The sequence below is a fragment of the Manacus vitellinus genome, unplaced genomic scaffold (genome assembly GCF_001715985.3).
Source record: "Manacus vitellinus isolate BGI_N305 unplaced genomic scaffold, ASM171598v3 scaffold_15_pilon, whole genome shotgun sequence".
Classification (NCBI taxonomy): Eukaryota; Metazoa; Chordata; class Aves; order Passeriformes; family Pipridae; genus Manacus; species Manacus vitellinus.
In genome coordinates, this window is record NW_021939122.1 from 5,858,260 (window position 1) to 5,874,125 (window position 15,866).

General features: G+C 42.0%; 1 protein-coding gene across 4 annotated transcripts in view; it reads right to left on the reverse strand.

The window, feature by feature from the left end:
* MARCHF8 (membrane associated ring-CH-type finger 8) overlaps nucleotides 1–5,245 on the reverse strand; it is a 94,621-nt gene extending 89,376 nt beyond the window's left edge. For 3 of the 4 annotated variants that reach the window (XM_029958545.1, XM_008929806.4, XM_008929805.4), the window contains exon 1: nucleotides 5,154–5,245. The gene's annotated coding sequence lies outside the window, so the exon portion shown is untranslated. Of the gene's footprint in view, nucleotides 1–3,601; nucleotides 3,661–5,153 lie in introns of those variants that run through there. The other variant, XM_018069121.3, reaches the window with a different exon arrangement.
* Between the last annotated feature and the right edge of the window lie 10,621 nt (nucleotides 5,246–15,866).

A 15,866-nucleotide genomic window follows, 5' to 3' on the forward strand; every position in this document is an offset into this window, starting at 1 on the left:
AGCCAGACTGCTCCTATGTGTGTTTTCCTCTCTGTCATCACCTATGGTAAACTATTACCTAATGCCCTTCACATTCGTCTGGTATGTCAGACTTCACCAGGCTTATGATGAACTCAAAAGCCACTGCCAGCTTTCACTTTCTATTGTAGCAGAATTCATCATACTAATAAGTGCAAGTCCCTTAAGAGTGGTTTGCTGAAGGAGGCCATGGGAAACATGCAAGAAGGAGACAAAACTACACTCAGATAAGGCAAGTAGAGGCATTTGCAAGAATTTCTTGCTGTAATATGGTCCGTGTTATGAAACAACGGCAGAGCCCTGTATTGCATCACTTCTTGTGCTCCAATCCCATCTTCCCATAAACAGAAAAAACCCCAAACATACAGAGATACATGCCACATCTTTCCACGAGCCTTCCTCTTCTGACTGATGCCTTCGTAGTTACAAGAGATTATAACAAGGATTGGCCCAGTAGTGAATCACCCTCAATAGCACACTGTGCTTTTACAACTAGAAATAGAGGGATCAGAGAGATTAATCCCCTGTCCTGGATGACACGAGGAGCCAGTGACAGTGAAAGCAAATATAAATAGGCAGAGAAGACTTTTTCTTGCTACAGCTCCCGATGGTTTTGAAGGAGGCTCTTCCACAAAGAAATGCTTTCAGAGACCATTACGAATGCCATTAAACAAAGGCACCCTTTTTGTAAATCCTGCAGTAATTGGGAGGGGAGGGGCTTCCACTAATAACCCCCATGACACCACCTTCCCTCTCCCAGGAAAGGCCAGGTTCAGCCCCACTGCAAGGTTTGACAGAATACTTCCTCAGTATTTAACTGGTGCTCTAGGGCAGGTTGTACACAGCCAGCCTGTTGCTTCCTTTTCAGTTAAAGCTACTCAAATGATCCTCTACAGGCAAAATCACCCAAATACCATGTCTATAAGGCAGTAACCTTTGGTGCTAGGAGTCATGGCAATGTGTGGACCCTCACTGCTGCCCCCATGCAAAGTCTTGTGTAAAAATAAAGCAGAACTCAAACCCCAGCCCCAACTCTGGCAACAAGACTGCAGGCACATCTCCCCTCCTCAAGCTGCACAATGGCACAGAGTTATTAGCAGTAAGTAAGTCTGAGTGACAAATTATTCTGGTCATTAAAATCAGCAGATCAGACCAAGGGGAAGCCTAGCTGTTTATTAAGAAACATTGAGGGTTTTTTTCCTACAGATACTCTTCCTTGCAGGCTCAGTACACACACTAAAGAGGAACTAAGAGGCTTTTTAAAAATAAAGTACATTTGAGAGGAAGGGAGGCACAAAGAAATTGGATACTTTTTTAAAAATTAGCAACTTTGTGTGTAACCTTGATCTCTATTCTTTTTTTCTTCTTTTTTGGTTTGTCACCCTAGATCCTTCTATCTTTCTTTCCTTCCCCTCTGCATCATCCAACTGACCCTTTGATTCAAAGAGAATGTTTCTCATTCTGTGTCCAGGACATGACAGAAGTCAAGGTACCTGCTCAGGGAAGAACAGCTGAGAACATTTTTACTCCTTGTAATGAACCTCTTATGCTGGATGGTGTGTAAACATGTGATCTTACTGAAGCCATGACCAAACTGGCAGACAAACTCAGCCTCAATATTTTCAGTGACCTGTTGAATGACATTCTTAAATCCAAAGCCTGTTTTCCCAAGGAGAAACTCTGGTGCAGTTGTTAATAACCAGCCTCACCTGCAGATTGGACTAGTGACATGTATTCTGTCCTGATATCTTCTGAAAGACACACAAAAACTTCAAGGGGCAGATATCAAAGCATACCCAACTAATATATAGGATTTACCTACCCCCAAAATATACAATATTTATATTCTATGTAAATTTTGGCTATATATTTTGCAAGGCTTACAACTGGGATCTTTAAATGAGTCTCCAGGGATAAAGTACTCATCTACTAGTTGTCTTTATTTCATCTAACTTCGGAAAAATCTCAGCCTCAATTTCTAGAACCTTTTAGTATTTTTCACCAATTACACATACAGGTAATATATGTGTATTTCCTCAAAAATTTCCAACACTGTTTTCAATCAACTTCAATCCACTGTGACATTCCACCAGGTCTCTGATTAAAGTCAAGATTTGCTACCAAGCTCCCCTACTTGCCTGCAGGTACCCAATCTGAGCTCCAGAGAGGCACTCACTTTAAAGACAGAGAAGTTTAACAGTCATTTACATATACCTTTGATCTAGACCAGCCCAAACATGATAACCAGCTGGGCACATAATAAAGGCCAGCCTTCTTCCAGGGTCCCCGGGGAAAAGAAATTGCAAGCACTAGAAATTGCCAATGGTTGAGATATCTCTTGCTGTTTGTGAACTATCTGTCTGTCCAGTGAGGAGTTAAATTTAAGAATAACACAGCTACACCTTTAATTGCAAAAAGACCAGGCTTCCAAGGGCTCTTGTCCATTTACCTACCCCAGAATCAGTAAACACAACGTAATCAGTTATTTGGTTTTCCAATGCTTCACATGACTGTGGATACCTCCATAAAAGACCCACAAAAATATTGTGGGAAGCAGTGAAAGATAATTTTAGAAATTAGGATTTCTTTTGTCAAGTGGTGTTTTCAGTAAAAGCCAGACAACAGAATTAGTAAAACTGACCCTAACTCAGTGATGAGTATTTCAACAACCTGGAGCTGTGAAAATCCACAGTGAACAAAGCCCATCCAGCAAGTTTAATGCCAGCTCTGCTATGCTAAAGCAAGCTGCCACCAGATCTTTGCAGTCAATCCACAAGTCAGCAAAACAGAAGCTCCAGTAAACCCTGCACGAGTTCTGTCTCACTGTGGAAATTAATACAGTGAATGAGATGTGTGGTTTACACGGTTCACTCTGTTCCTGCAGCAGCTAACACTAGATGGTCCAAAGAAAGAACTGGAACAGTCAGTAACTGGATAACTTGTTCCCCAAGAAGATTTCTCCTCTAATACCTATGGCCTAGAAGTGAAGTTTTTCCCCAGACTTGAAGTTTTCTCTTCCTTATGGCCTTCTACTGCTTTGCTATTCACTATTTGTCTGCCACATGCAGACACAATCCAAGCACAAGGTTGCTCAGGGTTCCTGCAAGCTCCTTCCTTCAAAGCCTGTTCGTTTTTTGTAGTCCTGCTACAGGCTCTTACAGAATGCTAGCCACTTTTACAGGATCAAGAGTTCCTTATATTTTTGGAGGAAGGGCAGAATAAAAAAAAATTAGAAAAAAAAAAAAGACACTTCATTCCTGTTTTCCTTTTTCCTAGCAGATAGCCATGCACACTATTATTTTGTTATTCACTACTTCTGAAGCTAGGTACCAGTCAGCCACACCAGGACTAACAGAAGTATAAGGCAGAAAAGACCCACAGCAGCAGACTGCTTTTTTCTTAGGCAGTAGGATCAATTCAGGGCTTGTAAGAACCATCTACAACTCCTTCCTTGAGGAGCCTTGCTACTGGAAGCTGTCACACTCCTGCAGTGGCCTGCCTTTCCCACTAATGTCAGTGTTTGGAAGAGCAGTAAGGAAATCACACTGGCAGAGAAGACACTTTGCTATGTTGCCCAAAGTACCTGTGACAGCCTCTGCAGCTGGGAAGATTGAGTCCTTCCACCCTTTAACACAGGAGAGTTGCTCATCCAAAGTGTTAAACCCAAAATAACAAAAGTTTAAAAAAACCCTCTAATCTTGAAAACATAGAAAGTTCATCCAGCATGCTGGATTAATCTAGCCTTACAACACTTCAGACTGTGCAAAAGCAGCCAGGGAACAGGTGTATTTTCTGGCACTGGAATCATAACTGCCTCATCTGGACACCTCCACAATTCTGCCCACACATCCACACACTGAGGCATAAAAAGGGCTGCAGCCTTTCATCCAGTGTGACACCCCAAAACAGAAAACAGCTTCTTTTCAACTAGTTTACCTCTATAAGCAAAACTGCTGGCTAGGGCTAGCTAAAAGCCAAGTTAAAAAAACCCACAAAACCAAAACCAACCCAACACCATAGCAACAAATATTCAGTGAACCGGTAATTTTTTAAGTTCCCATTAGACTGTAAGCTAAGTCACACAAAGTTCCTAGCAAAAGGGCAGTTGTTTAGATTTCAGCTGTCCTACCATTTTTAGCAACCACAGCAGAATCAAATCCTGGGGAATGTCTCACTTTCTCTGAGTAGCTACAGGGTTTCTCAGAGGAGTCTGGCACCAAATGGTTTGGGCTACAGTTGAGCAATAATACCTTAGCAGGTATTATTCTGGGTGCTGGGGCACACCCTTGAGACAGAAACATTGATGTTTCCAGCAACCCTGGTCCAGAGACTCTGTATCAGTGGAAATTCACCAGTGTTCACAGGTTTCACATAAAACACCTTAGTTCTAATAAATGCTTTTCAAAGAAAACTTTTCTCTGAAAAATTTTGACTAGGAATCAATCTGCATTAATCTCAGCCTCAGCTGATACTACTCCAAACTAATTTCAGAAGCACAAATTCATAAAGATTGCTGCTGCTCCAGCTGAAGAGTTACTGTCAGACAGCTCTCTCCTCTTCCACTCCTATCTTCCTTCCAAGATCTCTTTCCATCTCCACTCAAGCTCTACCTATGGTGCTGGGTTACTTCACAAATTTGCTACGTTCAGAAGTATAGCAATCGTTTTCCAACAGCAGAGCCCGAGCTGCGTGCCCTCTTGCACTGCAGTTTGAGACTAACTGATCTCACATTGGCACATTGTAATTCTCGCCTTGCTTGCACTTTTAGCATACTAAAATAAGGAAAAGTTAAAGTGCTACAGTTTGGAATAACTCGAGCATTACTCTGCTTGCCAGCTAGTTCCAGGAATTCTATTTTTCGGTCTGCCGTGAAACTTCACGATTCCTTAGGAACACGTTGTGACCAGCACATCTTGTGTACTGTTTTCTCACTGGCGTATCTCTGTTACACGTCGCAAACCGAATGCGAACCCACATCCTCCTCCAAACCCGACACCTGGTGCAAGCACGGTCCCTTTCCCACAGCTGATCCGCTCCCCCTTTCCCCCCAGCGACGCTAATGCTCCCAGTGCCAGCAGCAGCAGACGCGCTGAGCCTGAGCAGACAAAGACGGCGGAGGTGGGAAAGCCTCTTACCAGGGAATTAGGTGCCGCTTCCTCGGCTCCGACAGAGGAACAGCCCTGAACTCTCCGAGCGGAGCCTCCGCCCCGGTCAGTGCCGGGAGGCTGCGCGCGCACCCGCCGCGCCGCTCGGGCTGGCGTGACCGCGCGCGGGGTCGCCGCTGCCCCGGCCGACACCCCGGACGACGGGCGGCGGGTCCCGGGGGCAGCGAGCTGGGCCGGGCCGGGCCGGGCCGGGCGCGCCGAGCCTGTTGCTCGCCGCGCGGCACCCACCGCCTCCAGGGAGCCGCCCTCACGCTGGCCGGGCTCGGCGGCGGCCGGGGCGAGCCGGCAGCCTCGGGGCGAGCGGCCCCGCACCCGCCTGCTCTGCGCCTGCCGGGCTCCTGGCCTCCCCGCGCGGAGGGCGGCGGACCCGGCTGCGGCCCGCGGAGGAAGGCGGCGGCTGCCCACGGACAGGGCGGCGGCCGAGCCTACCTTGGTGCCCCGCAGCAGGGCCGGGCCGGCGGCTGCCTTCCTCCGGCTGCGGCTGCTGCTGCTGCCCATGCCCAGGGGCCGGGAGGCGGCTGGCCGCGGCGCTGGGAAGGCTCCTGCGGGGCGCGGTCATCCCGGCTCTCACCGGCTCCTGTTTACCGCGGCTCCGCCGGGCCGGGCCCTGCCCGTCAGAGCTGCGCTCCGCCCTCGGCCGCGGCCCCGCGCATGGCCCGGAGCAGCACGGCAAGCGAGGCTGCGAGTGGCTCCGGATCGGCCTCCCGCTGGAACCTTCCCGCGGGCGGCGATGCGGACATGCGGGCTGCATCCCCCGCCCGTGCCTCCGGCACCTCCCGCCGGGGAACACGCTCCCGGTATGCCTGCGGGAGCGGGGGCGCCGGGCGGGGGCGGGGTGTGACTGACCGGGGAGCGGGAGGCGACAACCAGCAGCCAGGCGAGCGGGGTCCGGCTGTCCTGGGCTGTGCTGTGGCCCTCGCCTCCCCCAGTCACGGGCAGCGATGCCATTGTCACCTCCCGGGGTAAAACGCCTCGCGCTTTAGCAGCTTAGAAGAAAACATCTAAACCTCACACAGTGCCATTTAACTTTTTTTTTTTTTAATTTGTGTTTGCTGTAAGCCTGAAGATGGCTTATAGACACCTTCATAAGGTGTTTTGTATTAGTTGTGCACCCTCATCTATCGATTTATCAACAAAAAATTATGTAACGAGAAAGGTTCGAGTACTAAAAGTTTGCCCCGCCCCTATATCGGGGTGCCATGCTCTCTGTTGCTATTTTACACTTTAGTTATGCAAGTAGGATACTTTAGTCCTTTCTTCTCAAAGGGGCATCTCCTGAGATATGCTGGAACAGGCAAACTATACCATCAAGGTGAATTTTACAGGGGGGAAAAAAGCAATGGGAGAATTTTCCTGTGTTTAGACACGATGTACAGATATCTTTAGTAGTTACATCAGAAAAATAGAATTGTAATTGGTTGATTTTTCCTAATTTCATTTTTGTTATGGAAAAGTTCTCATATAGTTTTCTTATATTACACTGTAAAAGGGGTTTTCCCCTTAAACAGAGAATTGCAAAGGTGAAGACCCACCTTTGGGTGCGTGTTTATCCCACTTGGAAATAAGCAAAAAAGGACAGGAAAACAAGCAGCCTCACTAAACAGTTTCTGTCACTGCAGCACAGACAAGAAAGAAGATACTATTAAGAGAAAAAACAGAAAACAAGGAAAGCTCCTGACTTAACATGCAAATTTATTCACTAAACCTAGCTGAAATTTTCATCTTCTGAGTCTGCACTTTTTCACTTCAATAATTTACAGGACTCCAGGGAGATTATATTTACCAATAGAGAACAGTGCTAAAGGCATAAAATGAGTAAGGTAACCCCTTTTCATGGAGAACACAACCACCTCCTACAGAAAAATTACATGTTACAACAGGTTTTCAGAGCACAGAGAAGCTGGGCTGAAATACTGTCATTGCATCACAGAGGCAGGACTCAACACACTCATGCAGTGAAACCCTGTGTCTTCCTGGGAAGAGGAGAGTGTATTTACAACTCAAATTTAGTCCTATCTAGACTGAAGTTAACAAACTTAGATTGTATCTCCATATAAGATAAAGTATGGAAACATGCATATGTCCTCTTAATATATGCATTGTCCTCTTAAGAGTCAGTATAAGTTTGTAAAGAGAATCAGTTTCCATCAGGAGCTGTACTGCTGGCTTACCTTTGGGGCCACAGGGATTTCTCAAGGGAGGCTCATTTTTCTCTTCTTCCTCTCAAGCCATTTTGTTGTGTTTGGTTTGGATTTTTGATTTTTTTTTAATTATTTTTCTGGCTATGATTGTATCCCACTTTGGGAACAGCACAGCTCACCACTCAGTGCTGTGTGCCAGGCTAGGAAAAGGGCCTGTAGACACAACTGGAATAGAAGTAGAAGTTATACAGAAAAACAGTCACACAGAGGGAAGATTTTCCAGGCAAACTAGAATAACTAAGGATTAGGCTTGAAATGAATGAAGCCACAATAAACCACTTTGCAGATATAAGCCTTCCCTGTGTCTTGCAATTATTATTCCATGGTCTCCGTTTCCCCTGAAAGCTTGTGTAGTATTTTAACACATTGCTGTTCTTCACTTAAAATCTCAGCAATAACCTCCTGAACACAGGACTGCAGAGCTAGGACTAAAGCCTCAACGCTGAAGAGCAAACTTTACTGTGGAACATCCTCCCTGCATGCCTCACAGCCCTCAGTAAAAAATGTAAAATTAAGCTTTTGCAAATGTTCCCCCCTCAAACTTGCAGCTAATTTAAAAAATGGGGAAGAAAGAATAAATTTAAGCTAAAAGCCATTAGTCAAATGGAAATCTTAAATTCTTCCAGCTAGTGTTGCTGTTCAAAACCTGAGTAGGTTTTAAAAAATTAGGGGAATGGAACAGAACATCTCCACTTTGCTAATTGGATACCTCTGGCTCAGATTTAGGGAAAAACCATAGTTTGGGAATATGTGCCTAGAAATGCATATCACACTTAGCTAAGATACTGATGGGTCTGCAGAAAGAGCTGCCCCAATGCCCTGCACACAAGATCTGGACTGTGACTGCACACATGTGGCCTTTCTAAATACTTGCCATCAACAATAAATTCAATTTGATTGAATTTATTTCAAAAGAAACAATAAAAGTCCCTCTGTGCCCAGGAGACTCTAATCCTCCCTAGAAGTAGCACAAATCTAGCATATGGTTATTAAGCCTATGCTTTTAAAAAATATTTTTACTCCTTTTAGCACAAGGACCTGGAAAGTGGTGTGGGGCAGAAACCCCTAAGAGTAACAACTGTTGTATAACTGTGCCCTTTTTTCATCTCTAGTTGTGACAATACATACAGTAGTCATGTGGAAAAGCATAATTCATTTTTTTACAGATAATTATAAATTATCTTTTTAGTCTACAATGTTGGTCTGAGCACCTGCATGTTTCCATAGCAACTCCACAATACTTTAGGGATTACTTTAGAATTCCATTGTGGTTTGGGTCTCCAAAGTTATTTAGATTGTTGGGGGAAAATGCTTCCAAATATAAATTAAAACTACTGCTACTGCATATTTAATGAGCCACAGCAGTGTACTATGTTATCACCTTAAGAAACTGCAACGCTTCCTTGCAGCTTTTTGTACAAAACCATGTAATATGATATCATTTGTATATCTGTAATCAGAATAGCCATTATGGACTCACGGCTGGAAGTAACCCCAGTCTTGCAGGGGATCACACTTATGTGATAGGAGACAGTAAATTCCCAAAATCCACATCTCCAAAAGACCCTTTGCAAAGAGGAGGCAGGTGTAAGAGCTTCATGTATTGAAGTACCTACATACTCATTCATTCCTCATGCATGTATGTGAATCTGTGGCTATTATTTTAAATTGTAGAGACATATCTATTAGACTGGAAAACAACTATTAAAAAAAATAATTTAAGTCTCATGACTAGTAAGCTTTAAATCGAGACACAGGCATATCTACACTTGCATGCAAACATGACATGCATGCAGACAGGCCAGGATGTGCTCCTAAGGCTTTTTCTTTGCTAGTTTTTCTCCAAGTCAGCTCAGTTCCTTTACTTCCTTCAACCTGCATATCCTGAGCTGCGTGGTTCCCCATCTTTTCACTCTCTTGTATGCACACTACTGGCCAAAATAAAGGGAAATTACTCCAACAGTTCTCTGATGGCCCTGTGTTTTACTGAAGGTGAGCCCAGGGTTCATTCCTTCCTGCACTGTTGCTCTGCTGTTTTCTGCTTGTGAATAAAATAGATTCTGGTAGGAGAAGAAAAAAGAGGAGTATTAGAGAAGGTGAAAGGAAATGATGTGAATTCAAGTAGAAAAATGAAAGGAAATACAAATAAAGTTTACGTCCTTCTTGACTGCTTTTCATTCATACAAAGACAATTTCAAGTTCTGAAAGGAAAAGGAAAGAAAACAGCTTACCTCTAATATCTGGAATTCCTTATAACCTGTTATCAATGTGCTTCACACGGCATTGTTTGAAAGTCTGCTGTACAGGACAGGTGCTCTACAGATGGGAGCACTTTTTGCCATTCTCTCCCTTGGAACATCAAGAAAACTAGCTGCATCTGTCTTGCCAATTTTAGGAGAAAAAATTATTTGCTAAGTTTGTATTATTAGTACAGAAAGTTAAGTGGTCTTCCTGATTCTCTTGAGAATAAGAAGGAGCAACTACCGTTCCCTTTCTTTGCCAGCCCAGATCATCTGTGTTACTACTGGCAATGTTCAGACACACGATGACAAAGATGTTCACTGTCTGAAAACTGTACTCTGCTGGAGTAAATGGCAACAGCTTAGAACTCAGAAGAAATTAGATGATACATGAGAATTGCACAGCAAGCACCCAAAAAATGTTATAACACTGAACAAGCACCAAACAGTGTTGAAGCACTGACACTTTCTGAGTTGAGAAGGAAGTATTTCTAGAAGTGAGGCTACTCATCAAATATGTACATGCAACATATCTAAAGAGCTGCAGTCACTGCAAAATAAACAATTTTTCTTTCTCAGATAATTTATCTTTGTGAATCCAATTTTTGGTGACTTGCAAGCACTGATCCAGCAGAATGCACTGTTCAAAGTCTGATGAAAGAATCAGCTTTTATCAGAAAAGCACCAGATTTCAATGCTTGTATCACCTTTAATAAAAACATCACCAGAGCTCCAAGAAGGTAATTTGGTGACATCTTAATATATGTCTTTTCCAAAGTACCTGAAACTTACCAAACTTTCTTCAGTCTCAGATGCAGGATATAAACACTGCAGTAAATACATTTTACTAAAACCTGGGCTTGGAAAATCACTAGGATGAGATCATTTGAAACCCACCTCTAGAACAGAGTGGGATCGGCCATTAAAGTCTCACTTGGAAAGCAATAGGTGAAAAGAGCATTCCTGCCTGCAAACCAAACTGAAACCTTTCTCCCAGTACAGTGCTGTCAGACCCTTGTGGATTCAGCAGACAATGGCTGTAGCCAGCCCTACATGCAGCAGGTTTAATCTGGCACGGTGTGTGACAAACAGGCATATAACTTCAGACTCCAGCAGACTTCAGCAACTCTTCAGCAACAGTCATGTGAGGGTGCCTTTGAAGACTGACAAGATTGGATACAGCTTTGAATCTGTACCAGAGCAGATAAGCTCTTGCAGTAATAAAGCCTAACCCAGGCCTCAAAACAGTATCCTCTGTAGAAGCATTCATAGGTATTTTCTCTTTTCTGAACCTCAAAACTAAAGAAAATGTTGGCAAATACCACAAACTGACCTTTTAAGGTAATTTCTCTACATAAAACTAGTTATCTAGGTATGGGTGAACTGGCTCTAGAGAAATCCAATCAATTTTAAGGTGTCACACTTGATTAAAGCTTATAGCACTGCAAGTCATTCAGTATCCAAATGAAAGGAAAAAGTACTTCAGTCCTTTCTTTGTACCTCAGTGAATTTAATGCTTATTCAAGGCATTGACTAAGAAGATTAGAAAAGAACAAGACTAGAAAAAAAGTGAAGCTCAGGGGCAAGTGACACTTCTCCAGAAGTCAGGTGGTACTGCAGCTGGGACTACAGCTCACCATTTCCTTCCCCTACTTTGAAGAAGGAGAGAAAAACAGTTTCCTCTTCTACTGATCAAAACTTGGGAAAAGGATCTGGCTGGTTTTCTTCACTTCCACATTGTTACTTAAGACCATGGAGGTGTGTGTGGAAAGTAACTTGCTCATCCCAAACCCAGATATGCAGAGAAGGAATGACATTTTCTGAGCCTACCTTTTAGCAGCCAATATTTCAGCTTTGACTCTACCCACTGCAATAAATAGATTGCATGCATCCAACATGCAGATGTGGTGAAAGCATAAAAATAGGCATTCTGGTTCTGGGTAACAAACCACACGCATCATCTTCCTCATAAGCACAGCTATTGTGCTGAACTCAGCTACATGTTCCCGTTACAGAGCTTTCCTACATTTTTTCCTCATACTCTAATGCAATTTTCATCCTGTCCAGACTACAGAGAGAGTAATAATACTAAGCATTTCTACAGTACCTCCTTGGAAGAACCCTGGGCATATTTTACCAGGTACTATTTTAATCACAATTTTAGAGGCTTCCACTGTAACAGTACCTTATAGCTAAATATACAGTACAGGAAAATGAGAACCAGGGAAGTGAGTAAGACTGAAAAGTATAATGCAAAATTAGAGGAGATTTGGAGGGCAGCAAGCATAATTAAGGATCTGTAAAGACAGTGAATTACTACCATAAAAAAGATGAGTAAGAGGAGATGCGATACAAAGACAGAACATACTGAATATTCAGGAGACACTGTTCTTCCTTTCTCATTACACTAGACCAAACAAATTTCAATTTAAAAATGGTAGGAAATTCAAAACTACAGTGAAAGAAAATGCTTTTCACGTTACCTATAAATATAAATGAGCAAAACTAACAATCAAGATTCAAAAATAGTTTTAGATCTTTTTGGACATCCAAATTAATATCATAGTGTACACTGAGATAGCAAGTTCTTCACAATTCAGACTAGTCATTAGCACAGGAGGTAAGATCCAGTGTCCTGTTCCTGAATACTTGGTTAGAGAATTCTTGCACCTTCTGAAGTGTCTGTTACCTTCTATTTCCAGAGACAGAGTTGGATCCATCCAGAGATGGTGGAGTGGATGGATCTGAAGCTAATCCAATCTATTTTGATGAGTCCTATGTGTTCCCTAAAATGAACTACCTATGATCACTGCCAAGACAGGTGATTGCTAAGAAGAAATCCTGTCATTCAACTCTCAGTCTCAAGACCACATTTAAAAACAAAGGTATTTCATCATATATCCGTGTTGCCACTTTGCACTAGGCCAGTGTAGGTTTTTAGCAAATCACTACCATATCCCAAATAGGGCCCATTATTGGCCACAGTTCCAGTTAATTTGTACTTAACATTAAATACAAATTAGATTCAGGCAAAATAAATCCAAGTCTACCGTTCAAATAACATCAGTTCAAGTAAAATAAAATGACTGTCTGCACATTGACTTTAGGGATAGTAGGGAGAGAATAAAGAGTTTTGTTCCCCCCCCTCCTTTTTTTTAAACATATGCATTTGCTAAAAAGGCCACACAGAGAAAGATGACAGGGTATTTTGAAACCCCAGATTTTTCCTTTTAGAAAACTTCAGTGGTTTTATTTCCAGCTCATTAACCCTCTTAATCACAAACCATGTAAATCATACTATTTTTGTGATTAGGTACTGTTTTGAATTTCTGGTGCTGGGCAGAACACCTAATTTCAGTAGTAATTCACCAACCAGATATGATTAGAATACATAATCCTTATGTAGCTATATATATACATACTATATGTATGGTACATAGTAATCAGTCTTTCTGAAGAATGGATTAAAAAGGATTGAAACATCCTTAAAGTGTGGTTTAGAAATAAATTTATGTCGCTGATGGCCTGTAAAGCTGCTTGAATTGGAAGACCAGAAAAGACAAGTAGTAAGGAGCAGTCGCTTTAGCAGTTACTGGCATACACTCCTCACATCCCATTGAATTTACCCTTTCATATCCTCACCCTGTATCCATAAGAAAGAGACAGCAACATTTGTCATTCTAAAGTAAGAAATTAAGGGGACAAGGTAGTATTTCTACCACACAAATCTACCACCCAGCATAGCTTGGCAAGCAGACACCTCTGAAATTCATATTTGGAGGGCTAGTGGGAAAGAAGAGAGGAGAGCTGTTTACTCCACAATATGTTAAGACTACCCAACAAATTACCTCATAAAACCCAGCATGGAAACATACTTTTTGAGGTACTCTTCCATTCATATTTTTAAAAAAACCTTTGGAATTAGGAAAACAGAAGGAACATACTCTATTTCTGACCTCCTCAGTTCTGTTCCGAGTTGGCTGAATAAGAGTCATGAACAAATAATCACACTTTTCTTTTAGGATTTCTTTGTAAATTTCATTCCTGGACCAAACTAAAACTTTTTGCCATTCTTAAATGCCTCCGCTGCCCCCTGGTGTCGCTTCTCCGCAGCTTCACCCACAAAGGCAACACAAGAGAAAGTTAGAGAAACACCAACACAAGTTTTCTGCTACGAAGTCCCTGTGTAGAGGTGTTATGCACAAACGAGGGGATTACACTTCTAAATGCAGTTCTTTTGCAGACTGATGCTTATCATAATTTCTGAAAAAGATCTGATTACCAGGCAAGCCTCATTCAAGTAAGATACTGCAGAACAAACAAAATCTCTCTTACACTGAACACCACCAGCAGAAACTGCTTCAAATTAGCCAGAGTACCAATACTGCACTGAAGACTTACAGTCAGCTGGAGAATAGCTGTCTGCTATTAAATTAATGCTATTAAATTGCTGGTTATGCACAGTTTTTGCTATTGTCTAAAGAACAGTTAATGGGAAAGACAAAACAATGATCTGGGCTAAAATACTTTCTAAGAAATATGCACATAATCACTATAAAAGAACATAAAGCAAAAAATTACTTAATTGCATTGACAAGAAACCTGAACACAGTGGCTTATTCATGGACTCACTGATAAAAAAGATGGAGATCAAGACTGACAAACAAAAGAGTTAAAAATGCAAACCCTCCCAGCCACTGGTTTTGTGTGTGTGTGTGGCAGGGAGAAGGAATGGCTGGAATAAGCAGAACCTAAGCTATAGGGACTCACATATTAGTAAGGCAAGACACACGTTGGACTCAAGTTTAATTAAATAGTGCGTTCCCTTTCACAGGTTTGATGGTTTTGAAACAACAGTCTTTGACTCTTTGTAATAAGATGCATCTAGTGGTCCCAAGAGATAATGGTTACAATTGGGTTTTTTATTCAAAGAATTAGTTGCAGGAAAGAACTTGGCTCAAGGAGTAAATCCACATGTGGCTGGATGACATGGTTTAATCTTCTGGAGAAAAAAGTCTTTAGAGAGAGAAATATACAGAAAATTTGGGACATGATTTTTGAAAAATTGGAAAGGCTTTCAAGGATAACTTTTTCTTCAACCACACAACCTTCCTAGTGAAACTCTTATCAGATGGAAGGATACAATTAAAGTGCTCTTAGGACTGTAGTACTGGTTGAAAATGGATGCCTGTAACATGGTATTGGTATGAGAATAAAACCAGTAGAGAGTTCTGCAGAAGAAACATCTGTATTAAGTATAATTAGAATGAGCTATAATAAAAATTATGAGAAGCTACACACAGGGAAATTAAATTATTACTGCATTGCATTTTCTGAAAAAGCACTTCATTATATATATGCAGAAAGGGAGAGTCAAGTGAGATGTGACTCGGACTTCCTGCCACACGTTACATAGTGTTACTAAAATTTGAGTGTGGCCATTCTAATGCACTGCAAAACAGTTTCCTGACAATTATACTTATGGAAAATCAGACTAAGTGATGACAGATGATATTTTTTAATTCTCCTTCTTACCAGATCTCTACTGTACCTTCAAAAACAGCAATGCCTCTGTCTTCAGAAAGTTTCTGAGCTGCATGCAAGTAATTGTTGGGAAATCACTAGCACATTTGTCATGCTCCTTATTCTTTTCCTTCAGCATCAAGTACTGTCCCATGCTGGAGAGGAAATAAAAACTACAGGCATGTTCATGGTACCTAGCACAGCTCAGTAACATGTTCTTCATACCATATGCAACCTTCTCCAGTAACAATAAGCCTGAAGGTCACACACACAGAACTACATTTTTATCTTATCACTGCCCAGAAGGATGATTGCAAACATTTTTTCCAAGCTCGTCACTCCAGGAAAACTTCAGGTTTAAGAAGTTTCAAGTAGACTACATGAAATGGATTTCTTTCAAGGGTGAGATTCTTCAAGTTACTTCTCCCTCTTTCAGCGAGTGTCTTTTTTGGCCCAACTTTTGATTTTCATTCTCATAAGCTGCTATTGTTTGAGTGCAGCATAGATCATTTTAATACCACAACCAACTAAGTATCTGAGGACTTTTGATAAGACAGGGACCAGGACATTCGATACAATGTGGGGGGATTTCTTTTGTTTTAGTGGTTTGGTGTAGGTCTTTATTAATCTCTTTATACTGGAACACTTAATGCAACTTATATAAAAATATTTCAGAAGCATTAATGGAATGAATTAGGAAACTTTTCTAGTAGGTATAT